At 43.6% G+C, this 12,890-nt stretch overlaps 1 protein-coding gene across 2 annotated transcripts in view; it reads right to left on the reverse strand.

Moving 5' to 3' along the window:
• The window catches only part of LOC146987478 (glutamate receptor-interacting protein 2-like), a 187,957-nt gene that overhangs the window by 174,185 nt on the left and 882 nt on the right, over nt 1–12,890 (reverse strand). The gene's annotated exons all lie outside the window — the stretch shown is intronic.

The raw sequence follows: 12,890 nt of genomic DNA on the forward strand, positions 1-12,890 counted from the left end.
GGTCTGTCAGTCACTCTGCTCTGCTCTGAGCCCAGGAGAAAACTTTCCTTGTATCCTACAACCTTTATCCAATGAGGAGAGAGAACGGCATAAAGGGGCAGTCCTCTCTGTGTGTGCAGCCAAGGGATGCGCCTGAATGTGGTGACGTAGGGACGAGGGCGGGGGCTGCTAACTCCATCTGCTGACAGGAAGTTAGCCAAAACGATTGGATCGCTTACTTCTGTGTAGTGTGTGTGGTGTGCGAAATAAACCGAAACCGAAATAAATCAACTCTCAGGTCAACAGTTAAAAGCAGAAGTAAGCGATCCGGTGGTTTTGGCTAATGCTGCGTTCCAGGCAGGCTTTTGAAACCGTAAATTACAGCTTCAAGTCACGACTTAAGACTTTGTAGCGTTCCAGGCAACCCACTCGTGTTTCTCCGACCTGTTTTACCTGTGAAAGTCACTATAACGGCCACTCGTAACTTCTGACCCGTGAACTCGTACCAGATCCAACTGGTACGACTTCACAGGTCGGAAAAACACCAGTTACGAGTTGCCTTGAACGGAGTTAGCAGCCCCCGCCCTCGTCATGGATCTATTGGTCCTCGTCCCTACGTCGCCACATTCAGGCGCATCCCTTGGCTGCACACACAGAGAGGACTGCCCCTTTATGCCGTTCTCTCTCCTCATTGGATAAAAATTGTAGGATACGAGAAAAGTTTTCTCCTGGGCTCAGAGCAGAGCAGAGTGACTGACAGACCCGTGTTTCAGACCAAACACTCTATAGAAGTGATTGCTGTGGGAAGATAGAACTATTTAAGACTTATAGTAACACAAAAATATCACTTACTTCTGCTTTAACAGGAGGGATTGACATGAACTAACGGGTACACACGACCAGACCAGATGCCAACACAAAACTCCGCTGACACTCGATGACACACAGAGGGTTTTATTTGCTGCTCAGGACGCCATAACAGCACTCTGTCTTTACATAGAGAACAGTGGTTTGCTGCTGTATTAATATTAATATTATAAATCTTGTTTACAGAAACTTTGAACCATTTTCTGAAGAGATGAAAACCGGCTCTAAACATCTCTGCATCTAGATAAACAGTGGGTAAATGTTTACAGAACCACGACCTGCAAAACCGAGTTCTCACGTTCAGACAGAACCCAAGGTGATTTCTAAGCGGTGGCTCCTGAAACTATTAATGTGAGTGGAAATGAAGAGAAGTGTTTTCAATGAGTGCCACAGACAGAGACCAGAAGCTGCAGGAACTGAAACCTCAACATGTTTCCCTCAGGACTGTGATTCATCAACACACGACAACCTGACAAAGAGGAGCTGCAGGGAGCAGAGGGGAGTGGGCACGCTCGAGAAAACACCACGACACCTGAAGGCAACATGTACCAACAAAGAAAGAGAGAGAGAGACTTGTTCACACCTGAGTCCAGGTACATAAACGTTGTGTGCACACAAAATCCATGTGCACAAAGAGACAGAACTCAACATAAAATAACCAACCTCACAGAAACGAAATCCCAGCATTTGATAAACAGAATTAATTGTGTTGACTGTGCTGATAATTAATTGTTAAACTGTGTTAATATTGACTGATCTCTGTGCCAGAGCTCAGAGTGAAACGTCCCATCAGAGACTGATGCAGGTTTGACCTCGGTGCTCAGAGCTGGAAGACTGGGACCAACTGATTTGTCTGATCCGAGTCTTTTTCAGTCAGTGCATTGGCCGATAGGAACCAATGTGAATACCTTCAATCTTTATTGTCCTTGCATTGGCTGATCCACTGGGGAGAAAAAAATCTTTGTATTGTTTAGTTTGTTGTAATTCTCCTATACTATATAGGTTTGCTGCTCCACATATTATTGGTACTTTCCAGTTTACTGCAGTGCTGCACTGAGGCGATTTTAAACAGTAAAAAAAACTATTTGTCACATGTGTTTGAACATTTGAGGAATCATTGAAAAAAAAAAGTTAATGTGTAGCCTATATGAGGAATACTGGCTGATTAATCAGTTATCATCATTTTTAACTCCTTAATATCGATATCAGCTCCAAAAATCTAATTTCAGTCGGATCCTGTTTAATAAGTCACTTAAACAGGGTCTGACTGTAAGTCCCCCCCCCCCCCCGCTCCTCCCGAGTTTTCCATTTCCTTCAGTTTTTGATGCTGTTGTTTTGTGTCTTCGTCCACAGAGAAGCTGATGTAACTCTGCGCTGTGAGATCGATCGACAACGACGATTCAACATCCAATTATCTCTCTCTCACACTCCCCCTCAACACACACACACACACACACACACACACACACACACACACACACACACTCTCTCTCTCATCTGGAGCTCATTTCCTTTTCCACATCTCTCTTTGGCTCCCGGCTCCCTACTCCCCACCACACACACACACACACACACACACACACCCTTATCCTGTGTGATATTGCTGAGCTCTGGCTGATGTGGTGGAACTTGCAGCAGAAGTTTGAAGTGTAATGGAGAGAGAGAGGGAGCAGCAGGAGGCTGGTGCAGTAAATACTGTCACATCTTCACTTCTTCATGCAACAAGTGACAGGTGTCCCAGTTCAACTGTATGTTCACACCAAAAGCTTCCAAAGTATAGCAAAATATCTTTAGCCGCTTTGGTTGCTCTTCACGTTACTGACGTCAAAATTCGACCATGCTCCACCGATCTCTTAAGCTTCACCAAAAGATGATATGAGATTGTAAATGACATGAGGGTGGCACGGTGGTGCAGTGGGTAGAAACTGTTCTTCCCCCAATGTTCTTCTTCCTATGCCTGCGTGGGGTTTCCTTTGGGTGCTCAGGATAAACCGCGCCTCTCTCCTGCTGCCCCAAGGTCCTGAAAGATGTGATGCAGCTAATTGATGGGTATGTTAAAGGGATAGTTCAACTTTTTGACAAATTGGCCCATTGCCATAATCCCTATAGTCATAGCAGTAGGTTCGTAACCTTTAATTTTCGATGCAAGCTATTTTTAGAACGGCGGAGCAGAGCCGCGAGCTGCTCAGAGCTACGCTACGGAGGCTCATTATGGGATTTCTTGGTTTCCCTCATCAAACTCATCAAATACACAATCCAACAACTCCACAACGCTCTGGTGGACAAGTTGTGAGCTGCACATTCACCACGCTATGAGATAATAACACAACGTTACCACACAGAGTTGTTTTCGAGGTAAATTCATGTAAAACCGAAGGACACCTCTATTCTGACTGGTTGCCACGGAACCGCATCATAGCTAATTACCATAAAGTGAAACCAAGACTCAACTTCTCATCTGGTGAAGCTTTGGAAGCGCGGCTGACGGCAGTTGAAGCTTTGGTCGCTTGAAAATGAATTACTTGTGGCGTTTTGAGACACAACTGATGTTACAAAGCTTGCCCGGTTTTTAATTAAGGTTCGTAACCTTACAACAGCCTTTTAGTTTTAAAAGTCATCTTTCATGATGTTCACTCCTCTGTCAACACAACTCTGGGGTTGTGTTACAGGACAATGAGAGGATGTCAGAGGCAACACAGAGGGTTTAAAGGGACAACGAGGAGTTTCTATTTGGTTATAAAAAAGTCTCACGTTAATGTGGATGAATCTCCGCTACCCACACTTGTTAATGGGCCTATTTTCGATAAATATATGGTTTTGTCTCTATGGTTATTTTGTTATTATTAGAGGTGGTGGAGATGCTGGGCGAGCCGACCAATGTTTCCTTACTTTCGGTTTCGTGGCGAGTCATGAGAGTAATGCAGCTGAATCACCGTTTATGGTCAGAACTACGGTGGTATGTGAACCTCTTTGAACCTCTGACTTTAATTCTTGATAAATGAAAACATGAGTCCGTCTTGCGCCGGTCAAAGAAATGTACGGTGCGCGCAGAGGCTCATAAATGTAGTGTGAAAACGCTTCGCTTTTCCAAAACTCCTCGTTGTCCCTTTAACGGGCCACAGCAGTTCCATACTGGTTGTGTAGCTTCAGTTCAGACTGTGGGTCTGTGGGTCAGTGAGGGATCGGAGGTCACAGGTCACAGGTCACCCCACTGCTCCACACTCAGCTCAGTGATGAGACTCTGTGTGTCACTGTTCAACACTTTGATCAATTACGTGTTCAACTTAGCATGGGGATTCCCACACATGCTGCTGCTCAGTCACCATGACATTAGCTGCTGGGGGGGGGTCAACAGAGCAGGGGGGGTGTTAAGATGCTGCAGCAGAACCAGAGCTTTATCAGATAATTGCAGCGAGACAACTGCAGCAGCCTGGACCAGGAGGGAGCTCTAAATAGTGGGGAGCAGGGGGGTGGGGGTGGGGGTGGGAGAGGGTAGAGGGGTAGCGGCAGCAATTTAAATGTAGGACGCAGTGAGGACGAAGCTCAGCTTTAGACAAATGATGGTCTCTGTCAGCAGATAATGACAGAGAGATACAGACTGACTGAGAGGCTGGAGGAGTGTGTGTGTGTGTGTGGGGGGGGGACGGGAGGGGCGGGCTCTGTGTGTGTGTGTGTGTGTGTGTGTGTGTATGTGTATGTGTGTGTGTGCCCGTATGTGTGGTATCACAGCAGTGACACCGAGATAAGATAAAGGAAAGTCTGATCAATGGAAGCAGCAGAAGCTGCTCAGGGTCACAGCGTCACCACCTGTTCTCACCTGTCGGTTTAACATCGGTTCTTAACGATAACGAGATACAATTTCCTAATCATTAAAATTGGAATGTTTGAAATAGGAACTGTGATTGTGCAGTGATTTTTCATATCAACACATCACAAAACACAAAACAACACAGCAAATGTGAATAATTTTACTAAATAAAACAATTAGAATATGAATCTATTATTGAATCTATTCAAGTGAACAAATTCACCTGAACGCACACAGACATCGCGAGGTCGACAGATGAAGATAATCTCCTTCTGAAGCAGCTGAAGGTCATTTCCGTCAAGACGCCGGAGAGGGATGATGGGACTTTTCCAATAAGGCTTATTATATGATTTGGGGCTATAGACGGGACATTGGTGGTCAGTGAACTGATTGTCACAGAGTAAACGTGTATGCACGGCTTTCCACAGATGTAACTGGACACGTCTATGAAGTGGGAAGTGTTCAGATAAGCAACAGAGATTCATCTTTCCACAGGTAAGAAACTAGCGTTAGCATCGTGATGCAGCAACAAGACGCTGATATGATATGTTTCAGGCTGTAGCTCTGCTGTGCCCTGTAAAACCAACCACAGCTGTTAATGTGGCAGCGGCTGAATAATCTCTGTCTCTGTTCTGTCACTGGACCAACATGTGATGAATCTGCTGACTCGACGTCGGTCTTCAGTCCAAGAATGACTGTAAAGACATGAGGAGGCTGCTATCTGCAGTGGGCAGGAGAGTTAGAGCTCAGAGATAAGACCAGAACAGAAGAATCAAACAGAGGAGGATTAAAAGAGAAGTGATACAAACGGAGAGGAGGAAACAAAGTACCAAGATGTAAAATAATCTGCCACAGGAGAAGAAAGCTGCAAAAAACGTGGGATGAAGCGAAGAGACAGGAGGAAGACAGGAAACACGAGAGAGAAGAGAAGAAGAGACAAAGCAAAGTGAAGAAACTAGAGGCGAAGAGATAAGACGAGAGAGGCAGCGTCGCATGATGAGATAAGAGGGGAGAGATGAGGAGGTGGAGAGACGACAAACAGAGAGAAGACAGAAAGAGAAAAGAAAGGAATGAAAGGAGACGAGGAAACAGAAGAAAACAGAGAGTGAGAGGAGAAGAGGAAGAGAGGAAGAGGAGGGCAGAGAGGAACGGTTGTTGTTTTTGCTGCATGAGTCATCGTCAGATCCTATTATGACTGAAACAGCGTTACGCTCTCGCCCACTGCTAACCTACGGCTACGCGCACACACACACACACACACACACACACGCTGCTGTTTTCATAAGGACATCACAGCTTCTTATTTCAGGTCTACACACACACACACACACACACACACATATTAACCAGATTACAATGTACACACTCACTGGCTACAAATGAGATTAGGATCCATAATGCACTGCACCGTGTGAACATTCAACACTTCACGTTTCCCGTCACTTACATTAGTTCTCTAACCTGAAGCCCACAGTTCAACACGGTGACGCTGGTCCACCAGGGCAGCTGAGGATTCACAGTGTCAGTCACTGTCGGGTTCAAACACCGGACACAGGAACGTACATCACGCTCGTTGATACAGATCTGATTTTTTCACATTGACGCACATTTATTTTTTCCCTGCTAAAAACAAACTACAAAAGACTAAATAATTATTTGCATCAGTCCACCACAATGTGCTCTTTCCACCAGGACAAAAGATTGCACCAATATCAGCTGCCAATGTTAGCTGCAGATGTTAGCTCCTAATAGTAGCTGCTCACAATCGTGTAATTTTAGTTGACCATTAATTGCCATACAAATAATTGCAATTAACGATTTACTTTTTCTGATCATTTTATGCCACTATTATAGTATAAACCGAACATAGTAGGGCCGGTTGCAATCATCTTTATTCCAACATGTATTAGTATCAATAGTGATGGTATCAAAAGTGTTCAAAAGTTATAAGTGTTCATCAAAGTGTCAGGATAGCTGCATAAGATGATCAGAATAGACTGACCTTTGATGCAGTAGAGTTCACAAGACATAAACCTGAGCCTGTTGTAGACTAAACTTTGTCTCTGTGACTTTGTTTTTATCTACTGTAAAAGCCCCACCATCTTGAGAAGTGACGATGAAATGTCTACAATTTAACCCCTGTGGTTTGTCCAGATATCATGGTGCAGTCTTACGTCGATCCAATTCCTGTCTTCAGAGATGTGTCTTACTATAACACCTATATCACACGATGGAAATATGATGGCACGTGTTGGGTTCATCCCAAGTTCAGATTCATTGGCGCCACACTGTCTTGCAGGCAGCCGTTATCTACGTTACACGTCTTTGACTCGCTCTGTAGGCGCCTACACACCCAACTTACTACGTACTCCGACGCATGCGCACTCACCACTCCTCCTTTGCTTCCTCAGCATTCTCTTTGTCTTCTCACACTCACACTCACGCTCACCCTTCCCTTCTCATTCTCTCTACTCTCAGAGCTCAATGCTTTTTTTTTACCCAACACCATTTACTGGCTTTGAAACTAAATCCATGATGATGAATGTCAATAGATGCTCATTGAAATGCGGTTGTCAATTATTAGAAATAAAAGCGCCATGGGGCAGACGTCCCATATGCCGAGGCTACAGTCCTTGCTGCAGCCGGCCCCAGTTCCAATCAGAATCCGTTGCCCCCTTGCTGTATGTCATTCCCTCTCTCTCTGTCTCCTCATACCAAACCAGAAGAAGGGGGCACAATGTGATGATGTCATTAAAACCACACAACGGGGAAAACGACGAGGAAATGATGATGGAAATAACGATGTTTCTTTTAGTTTCATCCAGCTGTTTTTATGCCATGATTGTGCATGTGCGTTTCAACATGTACACACAGCAGTTGCATCGGGGATCAATCCTGTGACCTTTCCAACACAACGTGCTGAATGTGGCATTTACACACATTGATATGTTGTTGGATAATTGATCGTCACGTACTGGAATATGAGTTCTGTGACGCACAGTGACGCACAGGGGAGGGCTGTCCCGATTAATCGACTTAATCGATTACGTCGGTGACGTATGTCAACATGTACAACGTACCGCCGAGTTGTTGTCGATCACGTCGATTACACAATTTACGCAAACAAGCACAACAGACGTTAAAGTTCACAAAAAGAAGTGGGCGCTCGTTAACTGATAAGATTATGATGCTCTGTTGAATGTCTGTGACTAGGTTTGTGCTGATCAGCAACACAATCCTCGATTGAAAGTATGATCGACAATGTTTTTTTTGGGGGGGGGGGGTTTCTTGCCGTTATAAAACACACGCTGCTACAGCTGCTGTCTCATCCACTGAGCTCTGGCTCAGCTGATCACACAAGGTTAGATCTTCACATGTTGAAACACCAGGCTAAAGAGCGAGGAACAGCAGAGCTCCTCTGACAGCTCGGTCAGCTGCAGGTGAGCTACAGGTGAACCAGCTGGAGAGCAAAGCACCGTCCTTTTTTTGACCAATCGAATAATCTAAAAAATAGTTGATAGATTAATCAGGAGAAAATAAGGGATGGGAATGCAACTCTTCAATGAATCATACACACAACCACAACTTGTTAATGAGGAGTCGGCCACATGGTATGAAGTCAGACTGATTTTGTCCTCACCTGCAGCCTTAGGCTCCGCCCACTCTCGGTCAGATATAAATTTTCAGACCCGCTGAGAACCCAGAAATCAAAACATCCCACAACCGATCATATGGAAATAAGATCTATGGTCTTATTAGAACATTAGTTTTGACACTTTCATTCAAGCATTTGCAAGTGAAGAAACATCACTATGCATTTACGTCGGCACGGAGCATGCGCAGAAAGAACACAATCTGACAACACAACGTTTACATGACACAATTTTAATTTCTTTCAGTTTAAGAAAAGGTTTATTCCACCTCTCTGAAACCGAAATTTCATTTCAATGACATTTTGAAATTTCTGATTGAGCTGTTATAGAGCATTTTCATTCAGAGGACATCTAAACCGATTCTAATATTTGGCTCCATGTAAAGCCACCTGGTAGGGGGAGCTCTGTAGAGAAAAAAATGGTCAGAGTGGAGAAAAAGAAAACAATATAACTTTGATTGATGTCTTTATGGTTGCTTGTTAGTTTTAGAACTGATTTGAGGGTTTACCTTCATGGCGCCTGATTATATCTCTGAGCTGCTGTTCCTAGACCAGCCTGAGATCACTGGGCAGCAATCTGTACCATTAAAAGTTAGTGTGCCTGTCTCACCTGCCCCTATCAGCTTTAAATCACTTTTTCAGACAGACTTTATTGAAAGACTGTTGTTTTAACTGTTGCAGTTTTCTGGTATTTCTACGATTTTTGAGCTGCTCAGTTTTGTCCCTTTTTTCTTTCCTGTTTGTTGTGAAGCACTTTGTAACACCAATGCTCGTGCTATACAAATAAAGATTGTTATTACATTATAATTAATAATTATATTGTATTGCATTGTTCTACCTGCTTGTTTTTTTATCTTGTTCATATTTTGTCCTTTAATGTGTTTCACTGTTTTACTGTTTCACCAAACATCAAACACTGAAAGCTCCAGTTCCTTGTTTATGAAACCTACTTTGTGATAACCAGACTCTAACCAGATTCATTGATGACCTAAGCAGCAAACTTCTTGGCTCTTCTTGTGGTTGTACAGTTGGGTTCTTCTCTCAATGTCATGCGGTATTCACACCAACATCGACACCTCTGGACAGTGCCCCCCCCCCCCCGGCCATGAGTGATATAACACATTAACCCTCGTTCACAGAAGGTTTTCACAGTGTCTGTGTATGACTCTCTCTCTCTCACTAACCAGCTCATTATTTGATCTTCCACTCTCCTGATTAAAGGGACAACCCCCCCCCCCCCCCCCCCCTCACTGATAAGGACTCCAACAGGCCTTCTATCTCTCTCCTTCACTTCCTCCCTTGTCTTACCCTCCATCCCTCTCAGGGTTTTCCCTCTCAATTCTCTCTTCTCTTCTCTTCACCCCTCACCCTTCTCTCTCTCATGCAGATCACGGAGGCCATTATTATTTCTACCCTAAAATTTCCCCCATCGCCACTGTGATGAATGAGTGCTGCTGCAAACACACAGTCCCGTCCTTCAACAGGGGAATGAGATGTTCTGATCAAATCACTGTTACACCGCAGTGGTGAAGCTACTTATAAATGCATTACAGTGGTGGTTATTTCCTTCCAACATTTCTCTCCCCTCCCACCGCGCACATGCCCTGTCACACACACACACACACTTTCTATTCTGTTACAAATTGTACCTGCGTTTTATGTCCATCTATGTAATTTTGATTTGGCGGAAGTGTGTGTGTGTGTGTGTGTGTGTGTGTGGTGCGGGGGTTAAGGAGGCGTTGACCTCCATCACAGCGACTTGTCCGTCAGAATCAGCCCCTTGTGGTTGTTTCCTCCAGTCAGCAGCAGAGCTATACAGGAAACACGGCCACAGCCTCTGTCCACAGCCACAGGGTTGAACAACGACCAGAGGCGTCATTATGACAGTGAAGTTGACTTGTGACCTTTAAAATATAAAATGTCATCACTTCTTATCATTTTATCCTCTTAGACATTTGAGGTTAACTGTTTCATGACGAATTATTACGGCATCGCCAAGAAAGGATATTGTGAGGTCACAGTGACCTTTGACCTTGAAAACTAAAATCTAATCAGTTCATCTCTGAGTCAAAGTGTGTAATTAAAATTAAAGTGTGAGTTTGATAAGTGGTGTTACTAAGACGTCATGTTGAGGAAAATGGGACGGATGTGTAAAACCACCTGAGATCAGCCACTACGAGACGAAGACAAACCAACATCTGAAATAACCAGACTTTTACTTTGAAAACCAACGGATCAGCTGCAGCTCAAAGTTGTGATAATGTTATTCCGTTTGACTTTTCCGTCACATAGTAAATAACTGGAAATAAATAACTGCAACTGGCCGTTATTTAGGAGTAGGTTTGATATAATAACATAATTATGTAACATTACGACACATGAAGCAAATACTCAGAAGAACTTGCTTTTGAAATCAAATCCATCAATAAATTGGAATGCTATCGCTCACTGGATAGAGAGTATTCTCCAGCACAATATCTGGTCAGCATACATAAACCCAAACAAAGACGAACACTAACAATGTACAGACTCACCGACCATCAACTACAGGTTGAAAAAGGTCGGCATAAGAAAGAATGGAAGCCCAGAGAATAAAGCGTCTGTAAACTCTGTTCTTCAGGAGAAATAGAAACTGAAGCCCATTTTCTCCTCTCCTGCCCCCTGTACCAAACTGAGAGAGAGGTTTTCCTGCAGCAGATACCTGCAGCAGATTCATCGTATCAGGGGAAAAACATGCGATGAACTGTTAAAATGATGTCTGGGAGATCCTAGAGAAATGTTGTTCTACTGATCAAGTAGTCGCTGTTTTTTCAGATCTTCATTTACTTTATTGATAAAGATTAACAAACCCCAAAAAAGGCTGACAACAGTAAAGCACGATCCATGAATTACGTTGATATCGGAAGCCGTACGATGCTAGCGATAATAGCGATTATGCACAATATATTGATCGGTAGTATATTCAGATTTTGCCAATAAACCTTGGCAAATTTGGGCAATAATTTGTTTTTTTCAACAGTCATGTAAACATGCCGACTGTGTTTCTGAGCTCTTATTTGTTTCTTATTAATCAGCATGGTTGAGAACTGCAGGTTGTTTAGCCTGGAGTGGTGTTTCCTGGACAGCTGCTGGTGCTTTGCTCAAGAGCAGCTGCCTCGGTGAGGAGCGGCTGCTGTCAGTCAGAGAGCAGCTCCTTCAAAACTCAAGAGCTACAATTAGTTTCCTCAGAGAGCCACAGAGTTATCAGACTGCTATTACTGGACAGCAGGGTCACAACACTCCTCTGTGTGTGTGTGTGTGTGTGTGTGTACCACTTCTCACTCTCTAATATCATTCCTACTCTGTCACCCCTCTCTCTCTCTCACACACACACACACACACACACTCATCTTTAGCAAAACACTTTTTCCGCTCAGTCGCTCATAAAAACACACACATCCCTGCACCTCACACAAACCTGCATTATCACACACACAGAGCACACACAGCATGCGTGCCATATTCACAAGCTGTGGCTCATGAATCTATTGTGCCTCACACAAACACACACACACAGAGGATAGAAGAGGTTTACTAATGGACTAAACCTAAACCTCAAACTGCTCCAGTGAAGTTTGATTTGTTATTGATCATAGATGATGCAGCTTTGAAGCACCAAACAAACAAAACTCATTTAACAAAAGAAACTACATTTTTTCCATGTACAACGTCATTGTGGCGTTATTATGATGACGTTATTGACAGCTGTCTCTGGCTGCACTCAGACTGTAGGTTCACACACCTGAAGGTAAAGGTACAGTCTGTACACACTCACACACAGTTCACTAGGTAGCTGTGCGTGATATTTGGAGCCAGTAACAATGGTTTATGAAATGTCCTGGCCGTGATTAATGACTGATTAATCGATCTACCTGTTTAAATCTTCAACAGGTGAGTAATGAAGGTGTGTGTGTGTGTGTGTAGGTTGATGTTGTACGACTTCATGATGTGAACGTAGGTAGATCCTCTTCATTATGGGACAGATTCAGTGTCCCCAGTTTGGTATAATGCTATAAGAACAGCACCAGCCCACACCCACACACACCACTCTCACTCAAATCAGCTGTGTGGGGGAAAATCACAGCTTTTAATGATCTCAGTTTGAGCTTTTACACAGTGAAGGCACACCAAGCAGGTTAATTAACAATGTTTGTATCATTTCATCTAAATGTCATTTTATTAAACAAACACAAACTAATGTTTGTTTTGCTGACACAGATTTCCAAAAACGCACGACAAGTTTTAATGCATGAAACACTAAATAAAAAATCTGTCACAATAAAATCCGTGTCTGGTCCTGACAGGAGAGAGCCACATGAAAAACATATTTCATAATTTTGAGTTAAATACATACATGGCTAAAATACAAATCATATTAATTTCCCCATGAGGCCCGTTCCTCCTCCACAGACTTCAACCTACAGACACACACAGGATCTAGGATGTTAGGATGTGTTAATGTAGAAAAGGTCCCTCACCCTCTGTCAACATCTCTCTCTCTCTCTCTCACACACACACACACACACACACACACACACACACACA

Source organism: Trachurus japonicus, chromosome 5 (genome assembly GCF_045865225.1).
Source record: "Trachurus japonicus isolate A0001 chromosome 5, Traja_1.0".
NCBI lineage: Eukaryota > Metazoa > Chordata > Actinopteri > Carangiformes > Carangidae > Trachurus > Trachurus japonicus.